This window comes from Oryzias melastigma, linkage group LG19, assembly GCF_002922805.2.
Source record: "Oryzias melastigma strain HK-1 linkage group LG19, ASM292280v2, whole genome shotgun sequence".
In the NCBI taxonomy this organism is placed as follows: Eukaryota; Metazoa; Chordata; class Actinopteri; order Beloniformes; family Adrianichthyidae; genus Oryzias; species Oryzias melastigma.
The window spans coordinates 7,536,185-7,550,012 of record NC_050530.1 but is presented as its reverse complement, the minus strand read 5'-3'; the positions used below and the strand labels follow the sequence as shown (position 1 = coordinate 7,550,012).

General features: G+C 35.3%; 1 protein-coding gene across 6 annotated transcripts in view; it reads left to right on the top strand.

Annotated features, from left to right (window-relative positions):
• The first annotated feature begins 4,428 nt into the window (after nucleotides 1-4,428).
• Nucleotides 4,429-13,828, top strand: part of LOC112154115 (protocadherin-15) — a 272,438-nt gene continuing 263,038 nt past the window's right edge. For all 6 annotated transcript variants that reach the window (XR_004949742.1, XR_002920601.2, XM_036217104.1 and 3 more), the window contains exon 1: nucleotides 4,429-5,104. The gene's annotated coding sequence lies outside the window, so the exon portion shown is untranslated. The remainder of the gene's footprint in view (nucleotides 5,105-13,828) is intronic.

Here is a 13,828-nt window from a genome sequence, read left to right as displayed (position 1 = left end):
GCTAATTTGTTACCTACTGAGGTTATTATAGGCTAGTTTAGAGTTTAGCTGCTATTTTAGCAACAGGCTAAATTTTTGACTAATTTAGCTTTTCAAGGAATTTTATGCTATTTCGGAGTTTAGCTAGCATTTAAGCATCAAGGTAACTTTTTTGTCTTATTGGGAATCTTTTGAGTTTGAGCTCATTTGGAGATAAGCTCATATTTAAGCAACACACTGAAAATGTTTGCAAAATTGGCATGTATTTAGAATTTTTAAGTAATTTTACTACAAATTTTCCAGAAATTTAGGTCAACTTCAGCGCTCTTTCATAGCTATTTAATGAAATTTCCAGTCTTTTAACAAATGTAACATTTTGTAAATAGCTTTAGCATTTTCAGCAAAACCCTTCAACAGTTAAAGTAACTTGGGTGACCATTTTCAGCAAAAAGCTTCAGCATCTTCAGCGACTACTCCCAGCAAAAATCCTTCACACTAGCATAATAGCAGGTTATGCAACTTTTCTAGTTTAACTTTTTTCCTGTAAAATCATTTTATGAGTTTTTTCTCATAAAATTACTTTTTTCTTAAACGTTTACGGCTTAATTCTCATATCTTTTTTTATTATTTCATGGTGGCCCTCCACTGCACTGAACTAGACGAGTTCTACAATCCCCGTTTACTTTTGATGGGACATTTGTCTAATAACAATGTTCTTTAAAATGTTGCCAATATTTCATTTTCGTTCACATTTTCATTCTTCCTGTCTTCTTCTTTCTGTTGTTGATGCTCCAGAAGGATGTTGAATGTTTGCACACATTGACTCTCTGCTGGTAGTTGTGGACATTCCTCTTGAGCAGCTTCAGGGGCAGAAAGCACAAATTGCATTTTAAAAGTACCTTAATCTCTGTTGTGGACTATGTCTTTGAATTGACTAACTTGTCTGCATGAATGATCCTGTCTGTGACTTAGAGCAACAGTAATTAATTCAGCTGTTTCTTTTTTTAAGCTTACCAGATGTTTTTTGTGACTTCTAAAGAAAAAAAAAAGATGAATAATGTCTTTTTTTTGTGTGTTGAAGAAACAAACTTCTACTGAGCTGATGGCTTTCCGTGATTAATTCAGACCTCCTGATCTTGGCTGTCATCCTTCTGAGCCCAATAGGATTTGGTGTAATCCTTCCGAGCACAGCAGAGCAGATGGACACACAGGTAAGATCGCCGTGGTGGAGGGGGTGTAATTGGTCTGGCCCTCTGCCTGTAAAGCCTTTTATTAGCACTCGATTCAATTTCTGATGATCTAGCTAAACTTAAATTTTATCTAGGAGAAAATGGGTGATGGGGTTCATTCAGAAATCTAGGTATTCATTTATTTTGTAGGAATATGTGCAGGATCTCACACATAATCCTGCTCGGCAGATAAGTTGAGCTCAAACAGGATCATTTCTTTGATTATATCTGGACTTATAATAAAAATATGTAGATATGTCTATATGTGATTGAACAGATAATTATCTGAAATTTACCAATAATAACAAAGAGAGATCCACAAAAGCCTCGACTACTGTTAGGTTTTTTGGCCATCCCAGTTTCCATAAAAGAAAAAAGTTGACAAAAGATACCGGATTGACCACAAAGTTAATCTGAGGTGCAAAACTAAAGTCCAGTCTCGAGTTCAGTGGCAGATTTAGAAGTTTGAGAGGAAAAATAAAAATGGTGGATGTTTATTTTTTAATCCTTATCTAGGTTCTTCATTGGTCCACTAGTAGAGAGAATCCAAATGTTTTGATAAGCATTTCAAAACTGCTTAATTTATTTTTAAAATTTGTATTTGTATTTATGGTGTGCATTAATAAATCAAAGACAGTACATACAACTTGTTTTACAGTTTAATCATTATTGAGGTTTACTACAGAAAAAACTAGACTGTCTATGTTAGTAACCCTAGAAAAAAATGTCATACCACTGCAACACAACTTTTGTTTTTTTTTATATATGTGTTTGAGTGAATCAGTCCTTAAGTTTTTGATAAAAAAGAGCGATAATTATGTTTTTTTTTTGCACAATCTGATATTTTTGAAAGGTTAGGTAATACATTTGTGCAAAAAAACTGCTCACTTGTAATGAGATGAAATTATATTTACAAACCCATTTGTCTTTTTTTGTTAAAGCAGAGTGCATTCAAAGTCATTAAACATTTACTTTTTATTTTTAATAAATCATTTTGTTTAAGTTTATTAAATTTTTTTCTTAGCAGTTTAAATGACTAAAGTGCACCGTTTCCATCCAATATGTCTTTATTTTCTTTTAATTTCTGTTATTTAGGAGAACTGCAGGTTGCAGACATTAGCTGGAGAGAGTTTTTTAACAAGCATTAGTGCTGACACAAGCTATCGGGAGAAAGTGGCTGATGTGCCAAATGTCAGTCATTTTGGTGGCATCAGGAAATCCTTGATGGAGCTCTGAATAAATGAAACTTCGCAGAGCGATAGCCGCAGCTTTTCTGGGTTTTAAGCCCATTACCAGCGTCAGCTTTGACTTGTTCCACCTTTGCTGTTCCTTTAGATCACGGACCTAGTTTACAAAACTGTAAGAAAAGCGTGGCCCTGTACGTGCACAACAACCCACTTTGTGCTGCAGACCATAATCAGATTCGAGGCTTTTTTTTCTGCAGCGAAATGTGTCTGCATGTTCACATTCAGCCATGAATGTTCAATTATCACATTTGTGCTGATGCGCATTAATGCGTCTGTTAATGAGATTCATTTTTGCAACTCAGAAATTGAGGTGCTTATAGGTCAGAAAATACGTGTTGCCTTTAAATGCCCCTCTAGGTTTGCCACACATGCACATGATCAAAGGGTTTGTCGGACATAGCCGCGACCAATCGGGACCTCGATGAGATTGGGCTCTCTCGGTTGGTGTGTCATCGATGTGTTTGATCATGTTCTGTTTGTCTCCCTGTCAGTCACACCAGATTCATGTCAGTAATCATCTCAGCAATTTTCTATTAGTACCTCTTAGTCCTTTAAGTTTTCAATTCAGTCTTCTCAGGTTATTTGATTCGTCACATTTTTGCAACCCTGTCTCATTCCAAATCCTGCATGTTTACAAAGCGTTGTCTCCTCTATGTCCCACTTCAGACAGGATGTCCATCAGATACCTACAACTACTGTACATGTAGTATCTAGATGTCTTAAGGACAACTCTATTAGCTGTCTACCAATAGTGTTCTGATTTTGAAAGATATCTACTACTCATGTACTTTTAGCCCTCTAATCATAGGATATTTTTATATGACTATTATACCCTGTCTCTACCGAGCGTTCAAGACCGGACTGGTCCGAACTGATACAGTATTTTGAGGGTTTCCATTATAAAGTTGACCCATTAGACCAGACTGATTAGCACTATTTTAGTCCCATTTGTTGTAGGTCTAAGAGACATCTACTATAGATGACTAATAGACATCTAGATCTATATAGTCATCCAAAAGACATGTACAGTTGATGACTATTGGATGAAAAATAGACATCTAAAAAATTTCAGCACCAGGACTGAAGTTGCCACCCTCATCAATCTCGGTTGGTCCTTTGTGTTAGCCCCGCCCCAAAGCACCACAATGGGGCCAAAAGTTTTGAAACTGAAATTTTCAGATTAAAAAATAAAAAAGAAAATGTTGAAAGTGAAAAAAAGATTTGAAATTGAAATTTTGAGTTAAAAAAATCAGACCATTTGAAGCTGAAAATTATTAAGTTTATTTTATAATAAAATCATTTTCAGACATTATTTTTTTTGGGCCAAACCCCAATATCTTTTTCCAAGTTGTTTGATTTGGGTTTCAAATAATATTGGCCCTAATTTAGCTCCATACACTTTCAACTCTTCTTTTTTCGGCTTTAAATCGGAAAATTTCAGCACTGGGACTGAAGTTACCACCCTCATCGATTTTGATTGGTCCTTGTGTTAAAACTTTTACGCTTTTAAGTTTTTTTTTTTTGGTTTGTTTGTTTTTAAAGTCTGGAATTGATGTTTAGTTTTTTATGTTTACAATATTTTGTCGGTTTTTTTTAAAATTGTTTTTATACTTGTATTATTGTGAATGTTTCTTATTTTTTATTCAATTTTTTAATTATTTTATCTGTTATGTCTCTTGTGGCAAACGGACCTCGAATCTCTAATACTGTCTGAAATTTTAACTGAAATTTTCAGATTCAAAACAAACAAACAAAAAAAGTTGAATGTGATTGAAAAAAAGGATTTGAAACTGAAAAAAAGTTTTAAATTGAAATTTTGCGTTTTGAAAAAAAACAACAGAATAACTGATGCTGAGAATGATTAAGTTTATCTTTGACTTGCAAAAATGTTTGGACATTTCACATTTTTTGGCCAAACACCAATAGTGTTTTTTTAAAGTTATTTTATTTTATTTATTTATTTTTTTGGGGGGGGGGTCAAATAATATTGGCCTCAAATTAGCTCCATACACCTCTACTTTCCTGCCCGCCGTGGGAGACCAGAAACTGAGCACATCGAGCAGCCGTTAATCCGCGCGTTTTTTTTTCTTCTGCCGTAATTCGATTAAGGTGCTGCGATCTCCGCGTTTGCCGCTCTCTGCCTCCTGCGGTAAAGGCGAGGATACTTTAAGACAAAACCTCCCGCCCTGAGTCCGCATCGTCCCCCTCCACCTCCCCATCTCCTCCTCCTTTATTCCTTCAGCTAATGTCGCCTCCTTCTCTCTCTCTCTCCGCCTCACTGTGTAGTTGGAGGAGCAGCAGAGAGCAGCTTTCACTGTTGCTCCTCCTCGCTCCTTCGGAGCTCTGAGACTTAGAATAAAGAAGACTTCTGAGGACGATTTTTCCCCTCTTTTTTTCTTTTTTGCTCCTTTTGACTTCAAACCAATGTCACCTCATCTGTGAACGAAGCGGTTTTTACGAGGAATATACTGAACCCCCTCTTCCCGAGAAAAGAAAAGAGACTCAGAAGAAGAAGTGGATGAGTTGTGTGGATGTTAAGTCTTGGATTTTGTGGTTTATTTTTTCTTTTTTCCGCGGCCCAGAGACAGCAACAGTGTGTGGAAAAGTAGATTTGCATGTTCAACATATGGCTTCGGCGAGGATAACACGGTAAGCTTCCCGCTTGAGCCGCCGTTTCTCTAATGAATTAGTCTTTTGACTCAAGAGCTGACCTCGCTTTTCTATATTTGTTCAACTTAACATAAGTTGAAATGTTTTTTTTATTTAAACAAATGTAAGTTTGTAAAGAAAAGAGAAACTTACAGGGTTAAAATATGAAAAATAGAGCTGCGTTGGCGATTTGATACGGGTCAATATCGTCGATATCAATACGAATAGCGATATTTTTTTGTAAATGTTGTGGATGTAACACGAGCATGATCATGAAAAATCTGAATTGTTTTAAAGCTTTAGTTGCTGCATTTTTTTTCTGTAAGTTTATCTTTTCTTAAATTACTTGTTAAAATAAAAATAGAATTAGCACAATGTGTTCAATTAAATTGAAAATAGTTTATCAAAAGTTGAGTCCTTTTTGCACATAAAGAAAAGCTTAAAAAAAGAGTTGAAATATCGATATATGTATGGAGCTAAATTGGGGACCAATATTTTTTGAATCCCAAATAAAGTAACTTGGAAAAATATTGATGTTTGGCCAAAAAAAAAGAAGAAAGAAATGTCTGAAACTTTTTGCTATTCTAAATTGAACTTTAGTATTTTCAGCTTCAAATGTACTGTTTTTTTAGCTTTCTAAACTCTAAATTTCAGTTTCAAATCTTTTTTTTTTCCAATTTCTACTGAAATCTATTTGATTTCTGAAATCAATTTCTAATTAAATCTTTTTTTCCCTTTTAACTGTTTTTTTTTTTAATTTTTTTTCGTTTTTCTGAAAACGAAAAAATTCCAGTTTCAAAACTTTTGGCCCCGTTGTGGCGCGTTATACGAAACTAAATTGGAGCCAACATTATTTGGAACTCAACTGAAGCCAAAAAAAAAAAAAACAAAAAAACAAACAAATAGTGGCGTAAAGCCAAAAAAAGTTTAAAATGTCCAAAACTTCTTGCTATTCTAAAATAAGCACATTTTCAACTTCAAATGTTCAGGTTTTTTTTTTCTTTTTTAGTTTTCAAATCTGAAAATTTCAATTTCAAAACTTTTGCCCCCATTGTGGCGCGTTGGGGCGGGGCTAACACGAGGGGTCAATCAAAGTTGATGAGGGTGGTAACTTCAGTCCCGGTGCTAACATTTTTAGATTCGAAACCAAAAAAAGAAGAGTTGAAAATAAAAAAAATGATTGGAAATTGACAAAAAAAGTTTTAAAACTTAAATTTTGAGTTTTTATAATCTAACAAACAGAACATTTGAAGCTGAAAATAATTAAGTGTATTTTAGAATAGCAAAAACTTGCAGACATTTAAACTTTTTTCAGCCAAACACCAATATATTTTTTCAAGTTGGTTTTATTGGGTTTCAAAAAAATAATGGCCACAATTTAGCTCCATATGTACGCAGGCTGGTATCGATCTGATACCAACTTGAGATCGATACTATATATTTTTTGGATTGATCTGCCCAGCTCTACTACAGTATAAAGCAGCTTTGGGAGCCTTTCTGCTCATTTGAAGAATGCGCTGTCCATGGTGCTGAAACCGGCTTTCCTGAATTCAAGGCAGTCCTTTACCAAGTTGACATGTCCTCGATCTATCGATTAACACCAAATGCTGTGATCAGAATAATAAACTCAGACTGAAGTCCACCTTATTTTAGTGTAACCTTATTTACCAAATATGCTGTTTTTTGTTCACTTCTAGGTGATAAACTGCACAGAATGTTGCCTCATTTGAATAAAATTGACCTAAAAGTACCAGTTGCTCCACCAAGCACTCTGAGATCATCCACGTTTCAATAAGCTGTATGGTCTCTGCAAAAGCAGGTTACCCCCCAGCAGCCTGCGTGAGTGGGATTATGAAGAGAGAGGAGGGAGTCATCCGATTAGTTTAAATTACACAAGCTGTCACCTACATGGGGGGGAGGTAAAGAGGGGAGAAAGTCAGAGGTGACAGGAGGTTGATGCTTCAGCTTTAATGCCTTTTTTTTTCTTGATCTTTGCTCTCGTATGAATTTACGGTGAACTTCATTATAACTTTTAATGCATGTTGAAGGGAAACGGGGCTGAATCACCTATTGGGCAAGCAGGGATTCTGCTGTATGGGAGGTGTGGGATGGAATGAGAGCTCCTGTTTAAGGGAGAATGAAAAGGCAGTGTGTGTTTGGTGGACCTGAGACCTGTCCACTACTCTTACTGTCAAATGCTGTTGGTCACGTATGCCTGAGGCACCTGAGCTCTGATTTTTGGGGAAAAAAAGGCAACTAACTAATTGCTTTTGAATAAAGGAGTCTAATTTTTTAATTTTTAGGAACCTTTTTTAAATTGTATATAGATCAAATCTTCTAAAATTACTAAAAAACCAAATAAATACAATATTTGACTAACCCAGGTGTCTGCAACCTCCATAGCTACGTCTGACCCCTTTACCTCTACATTGAGGCTCTTTGGTTAAAGAAAAATACAAATCCTTTAGTTTAAAAAAAGTAACTGTAAAGTAAAATAACTTATCACTCTGTGAGCCTCCAAAGCACAGTAACCATAGTGGAGTACTGAGCATTTGGACAAATTCCAGTGTTTTAAGTGTGTCTCGTGGTTCAAAAATACAGTTAATTAGCTTTGTTTTAATTTAAGAAAGTTAGATTTATGAATTTGTGGCTGATAAGCATGAGAAATGTTAATATATAAATTTCCATTGCTGACATTACACTACCTACAACTAGATTTAGCTCCATCAAGATGATCCTGTGACACAGGAAGTCTTATTTTGAAAGGAAGCCTTCATATTGAAGTTTCATATTTGGGTAAAAAAAATATTTTCTCTTAAAATGTGTCTTATTTATGCAAAAAACCCCAAAAGATTTCTAATAAAAATTAAAATAACATAAATACAAAGTCTTATTTTTCTAAAAGATGCGTGGCTCCTACTGGGTTGTGGTCAGTGAGAAACCCAAATGACTTTTTCTGGACTTACCGACTTCTAAAGATAAAAACACTGAATTATAGGACAGTTTCTTCAAATTTACACTGTTGGTGTTTGAAGATTTCATAGTTTGTGTACTTCTTAAGGTATTTAACCCATTCAGTCATAGATAGATAAATACAATTTTAGTGAATTGTTACAATACTGATCACAGTCTGTGATAGTTTGTGTTCCAAAGAGTCTGAACTGCAAATAATACACCCAGAAAAATCCTAATGAAATTGTGATGTTTGATTCTCTATAGCAAAATTTTGTACCTAACAGATAACATCAATTATCCAAAGTCTTAGTTTTGGACCAACTAGTTTGATTCAAACAGTTCTACTTTTTGTGTGTACTTTTATTTTGAAAAGCTAACTCGTTTAGTATTTCATATTTTTTCCAGTTTTTCATAAGCATTTATTTGGATTTATGCCAACAAGAGCAAAAAACAGTCTGTCACATTAATCATTGCAACTTAGTGATGCAAAAAGCAAGAATCAATCTTTAGCAATGTAGTGTGTATTTCAATGAGATGTTCTTAAAAGTTCTTATCTTCACCTGTTTGATTTATGAGCCGCAGATAAAACATGCAGATTTAATAGTCTTTCTTTTGTTAAATGTAATGCTTTCATCTCAAGATATTAATATTAATTTGAACCTTCATGTATCCATTTATCCAAAGTTAGGTTGTCAGTCTTACAATTCAAGCATAAAGTTTAATATTTTGCTCCACTTTTAGCAGCTTTAGGAGGATATTAAAGGCCATCTTAAGGACCTTATCTTCTAAGTATGTCTCAAATCAGCTGTAGAACTCATTCGTGTGGGAATATTCCCTCCATTGTCTTAATTGGCAGTGTCCTCTCCTTACATTTAGATCTTGAGATTCTCTTTTCTGACACAATTATTTTCTCAGACGACCCAATCTGTATGTGACCGGGTTAAAGGTAAAATGACATCATCATCTGCAAAAAAAAAAGTTGCCCTTCATCGGTTGCACTAGGAAATTCCATCCATCTATTTTTTAAACCAACTTGGGGTTGCTGGAGCCTTTCCTGCTACTGAAAAGCTGTTGTCTTAAAGCTATTTTTGCATCTTTTTCAAAAACGTAAAATATGGACAGCTAAAGCAAAAATCACCACATCATCTGCAAAAAGATAAGTTAAACCTTTATCGGTTACCCTAAGAAATTCCATCCATTTGTTTTTTAAACCCATTTGGAGGTTGCTGGAGCCTATCCTGCTACAGAAAAGCTGTCATTTTAAAATTATTTTTGCATTTTTACAAAAACTTGAGTTGAATACACAACACAGTCAAAGATGCCCAATGGATCAGTGGCCATAACATTTTTTTTTCTACTACTTCCTGCTTTGGTTCTCCGTTACAGACTTTAACCGGTCTTACTTTACAAAAGTGGACCGGCCACCTACTTTTACTAATTTAGAGCCACATCATTGATGTCTGTGCAATACTGCAGTACTATGTTATGTTCACCTTTCAGTCTCAGAACCCTTGTCCTATCTTATGGGTCTAGATGACCCAAGCCTTACACCCATGACAAAACTGGACAAAGGTGGACAGGATTTCTTGTCTGCCACAGACACCAGTGAAAATCAAAAATCATTGGAAAAAAAGTTCAGCACACTGTCTTGTGGGGTCCGGATGACCCCACTCCCAACAAACCTAGGATAGCAGAAGGGTAATACAGGCTATACTCCTTGAATCAATTAACTTTTCTTGCAGTTGGGACCCTCTAAATTGGTGTTTTTGGTGGTTTTCATCCAGTGTGTGAAGCCCTGCTCCTGATGGTTTGTCAAACATTCTGAAAGTCGATCATAAATTATCTTCTGTGACCTCGCCAAATGTCTCCCAAACCCAAAGTCATCTGAAGATATAATACGCACATATAAATCCTGGCCCACAAACCCATCAACACTCCTCAGATTTTAGCTAGAAGTTTTAGAAAACACTCTGAATTACATTTGTTAGAAATTGTTCTGAACAGATGCACGCTGACTTTTTTGAACCGATTAAAACATCTACACTGATGATGTGCTGCTCAGTTTAACCAGAAACAAATCCTATGTTTACCCTCACCATCTGATCGGTTGCTCTTGAAGAAACACATTTCTTTTTTTGTTTTGTTGGATACATTCCGTAATATAAGCAATGCCGTAAATTGAATTTATCTTTCAAGTACAAGTTTTGCAAGTTTCTGATACGTTCGTGAAAATTAGATCATTTTACTTTATTTTTTTAAGTCCATCACTTGTAGGATGTAATCTACCACATTGTCGAGCAACTGACAATCCCAACTAAATATATATAATTAATATAATTACCCAGAGGGCCGGATCTGGCCCCCGGGCCTTGACTTTGACATGTGCTTTAGTCAGACGAGGCCTTCCCATAATTACATGTCACGAAAAACTGCAAAGTGACTTTTCAATGCATGTGTTCATTGTCATAGAATGTTTCAAAGTGAAGGCGATTGAATTCCTTGCTCTCATTTCGTGGACAAAATCCTACTTTTTAACCTGAAAAATAAACCTCTCATTCTTTCGTTTGTCCTCTCACATATTTTGTTCCCACCTTTAGACAGTTTGCATTTGCCCCCTGCCACCATCAACCCAGTGGCTAGACTACCTATTAGAGACATGTCATAAGGAATTAGGCTCACTCATGAAAGCCGGCTGAGTTCTTTTGAGTTCCTGAAGAATGTGTGCAGTCCTCGCATGCTCTTTCTTCCTGATCATTTCAGGGTGGTTGTCCATATTTACATCAACAAATGAGCTTTTTTTTTTTTTTTTTTTTCTGTCCATTTCTTACTGATTAGAAGAGCTTGCAATCGCATTCCTCTCACATGCATTACCAGGCGCTTGTTGTTGCACCTCTGCTGGGAGGAATACATTTGTCCTAATGCTCACAAGAACCTTGCACAGGCACGTCTCACCGAGTTAGTCAGGCTTCTGTGAGCAACACAGGCTGCATCCTAACCAAAGACAGTCTTTGGGCTTATAAACTTTTACATGTTTCTGTCAGATGTGAGAGCACACGGCGCTAAACTCAACCTGACGGCACAAGTATTAGCATACTGTTCTACCAGGAGCTGATGATTTACTTGGAAAAAACTGACAAAACAATCATCTTTTATATACATCAGTAGTGAAGCCATTTCTGTCATATTTGCTGAATCTGATATAAAATGCACATTACATTGTTTATCTTGTAATTGAATTATTCTCCAGCAACAGTATTGACACGGATAAAACGAAGACTATCAGATTATCTTTGCAATTTCTTTTTATATCTTGATTTATTGTCATTTATATGACATATTTCAATAGGTTGCTACTATTGCTGGCATTTTATGTTGTTTTAGTGGTTTTAAAAAAAATATAAAACATGTTTGAGGCACTTGTTTTAAACAAATTTTGTTTACTGACTACATTTTTTTATGTGTGGCAGCAGTCCTTGACTCTATGGAAGTCTCTTTCACCCATAATTTAAACTTAAGTCATATGCAATTTTAATTTAAAATTCAATTAGCAATTTGATCATCTAATTGAAAGTGTATTATTCAATTAGCAATTCAGTTTAAAATTCCGCCTTGGAATATTAATAAATATATTTGATTTGAATATTAAAAATTACTATTTAATCGTACATTTTAAATAAATTACTAAATAAAACTAAATCAATTGCATTTTAAATTGTCGTATGTTTTTTATGTCATAATTCCCAATGACAATGAAAAATTCTCAATTTGCATTTTTGAAAATATATTTTGCCATTTACCTTACAATATTTTTGAAAAAGACATTTTAATACAATGTTTACTTTAAACTCATTTTCAGCAACTATAAATCTTTTGCATTGTTTTTGTTATGTTTTTTTTTGTTTCAAAGAAAACCAAAGAATGAAAAACAAAACACAAGTTTACAAGTAATTACAAGTATAACAAAACAATGTCCCCTTATGTTACATATTTCTATTTACAGTTTTTTTTTTTTTTTTTTTTTTTTTTAAACACTTCAAATTACCCTCTGTATCACACTTATGGACAAAAGACATTTCAGGGCTTGCAAAGATTCAACAGTAACATCTTGTATGTTTTTTAATGAATGTATACTTTTTTTTGTTTTAAAACTTCATCCAACTCGTTCCCTAAATCCACACCATATCAATCCATTTTCTGAGTCAAAATTAAAAAGAAATTGCAGAACAGCGCCCCCTTGGTGTAATGCATTTTCATGACGACTCCAATGATCCTGTTGTTATTGGAATTCTTTCTATTTGTCCATTTGAGCAAAATTGTTGCCCCTATCACATACTCAATGACTCGCCATTACTTCACACACCTACTACAAAATGCATATTTGGTATTAAGAACCACTCCCCCATCAATCATGGTATGGCCCCTTTAAGTCTACAACCACAACCAAAGTTTGGTTGATCTTTGACCTCAGGAAAAGGTCGCCATCTTGAATTCTTCAAAAGAAAAAACCTTTAAGTACCAGGTATAACAGGGATTTATCGCCTCCTAACTCCTCAAGCATCATTGAGAAACTACTTGGTAAAAACATTTTGGGTTTTTAAGTTTGTCAATTTATAATAATTTAAAGACTTAATTTTGTGCGTAAACTGCCAATATTGTTGAGACTGGCCCAAATAGACATCGTGACAATTGAGCGTGTGGCGGCCATCTTTAAAAATGGCTATTATTTTGAATTGGGGGAAACTAAAGTACTTTCATTCCAAACTTGGTGTTTGCACCACAAAATGCCAGATTTGTCCATAATGAGGACATGGTGAACTAAAAAAAAAAAGCTTCCGTTGCCAAGGAAATCTAAAAATTCACTTTTGCAAATTCTTCTAAAAGTCACATAGATCTGTTCGTCACTTCCAGGTGACCAAAACCTAAAATGTTTGCAATGGTGATTAAAGCAACAAAAAGCTGCCATCTTGAAAAAAGCTGCTTTTTTTTTTATCATGAATTTGTCACATGCAGCTCTGACGAGGGTGGCATGGGCAGAAGGGGAGAGAGAGGGAAGTAGCCGCCACTCAAATGGTAGGGGCGGGTCAAAAGGGGGAAGGGAGGATGGGGGCTGCTTTCATTTATTTTCTTTTTACTGATTTTTTTTATTTAATGAAAGTTTTACTAGCAAAGATACCAGCACGGTTTGGATTCCTAAATGGAAATAACATTTCTATGCATTACACTGTTGCTCCAATTCAATTTTGCTGCTTAAATGAGAATAAGGGTCCTTAGAGTGTTTAAATCTGAGTTTTAATCCTGTGTGGTGAAAATTCTGAAAGGCCCCCTTTTTCCCAGCTTAATACCCTAAGAAGCTTTCTATCTGATCAGAGGCGATTGAACTTTTTCTGAGGAAAAAGTCAGAAAATGTAGTGTTTTTTATATAGCAGGACAACCTAATAGAAAGACATATTAACAATTTGACTTAGATATTCTGTAGTATAAAGCCTAACATTCTGTTCCAATGGTGGCCTTGTGGTAGAGTGTCCGCCCTGAAACTGGAAGGTCGTGAGATTGAATCCAGGCATGCCAAAGACTCTAAAAATGGGACAGAATTCCTCCCTGCTTGACACCCAGCATTAAGAGGTTGTGATGGGGGGGGTTAAACCACCAAATGGTTCCCGAGCGCAGCTGTGTCTGCAGCTCACCCCTCCCCCAGGGGATTGGCCAAATATGAAGACCACATTTCACACACTTACAGTAGGTGAGTGACACATAATGGGACTTTTAATA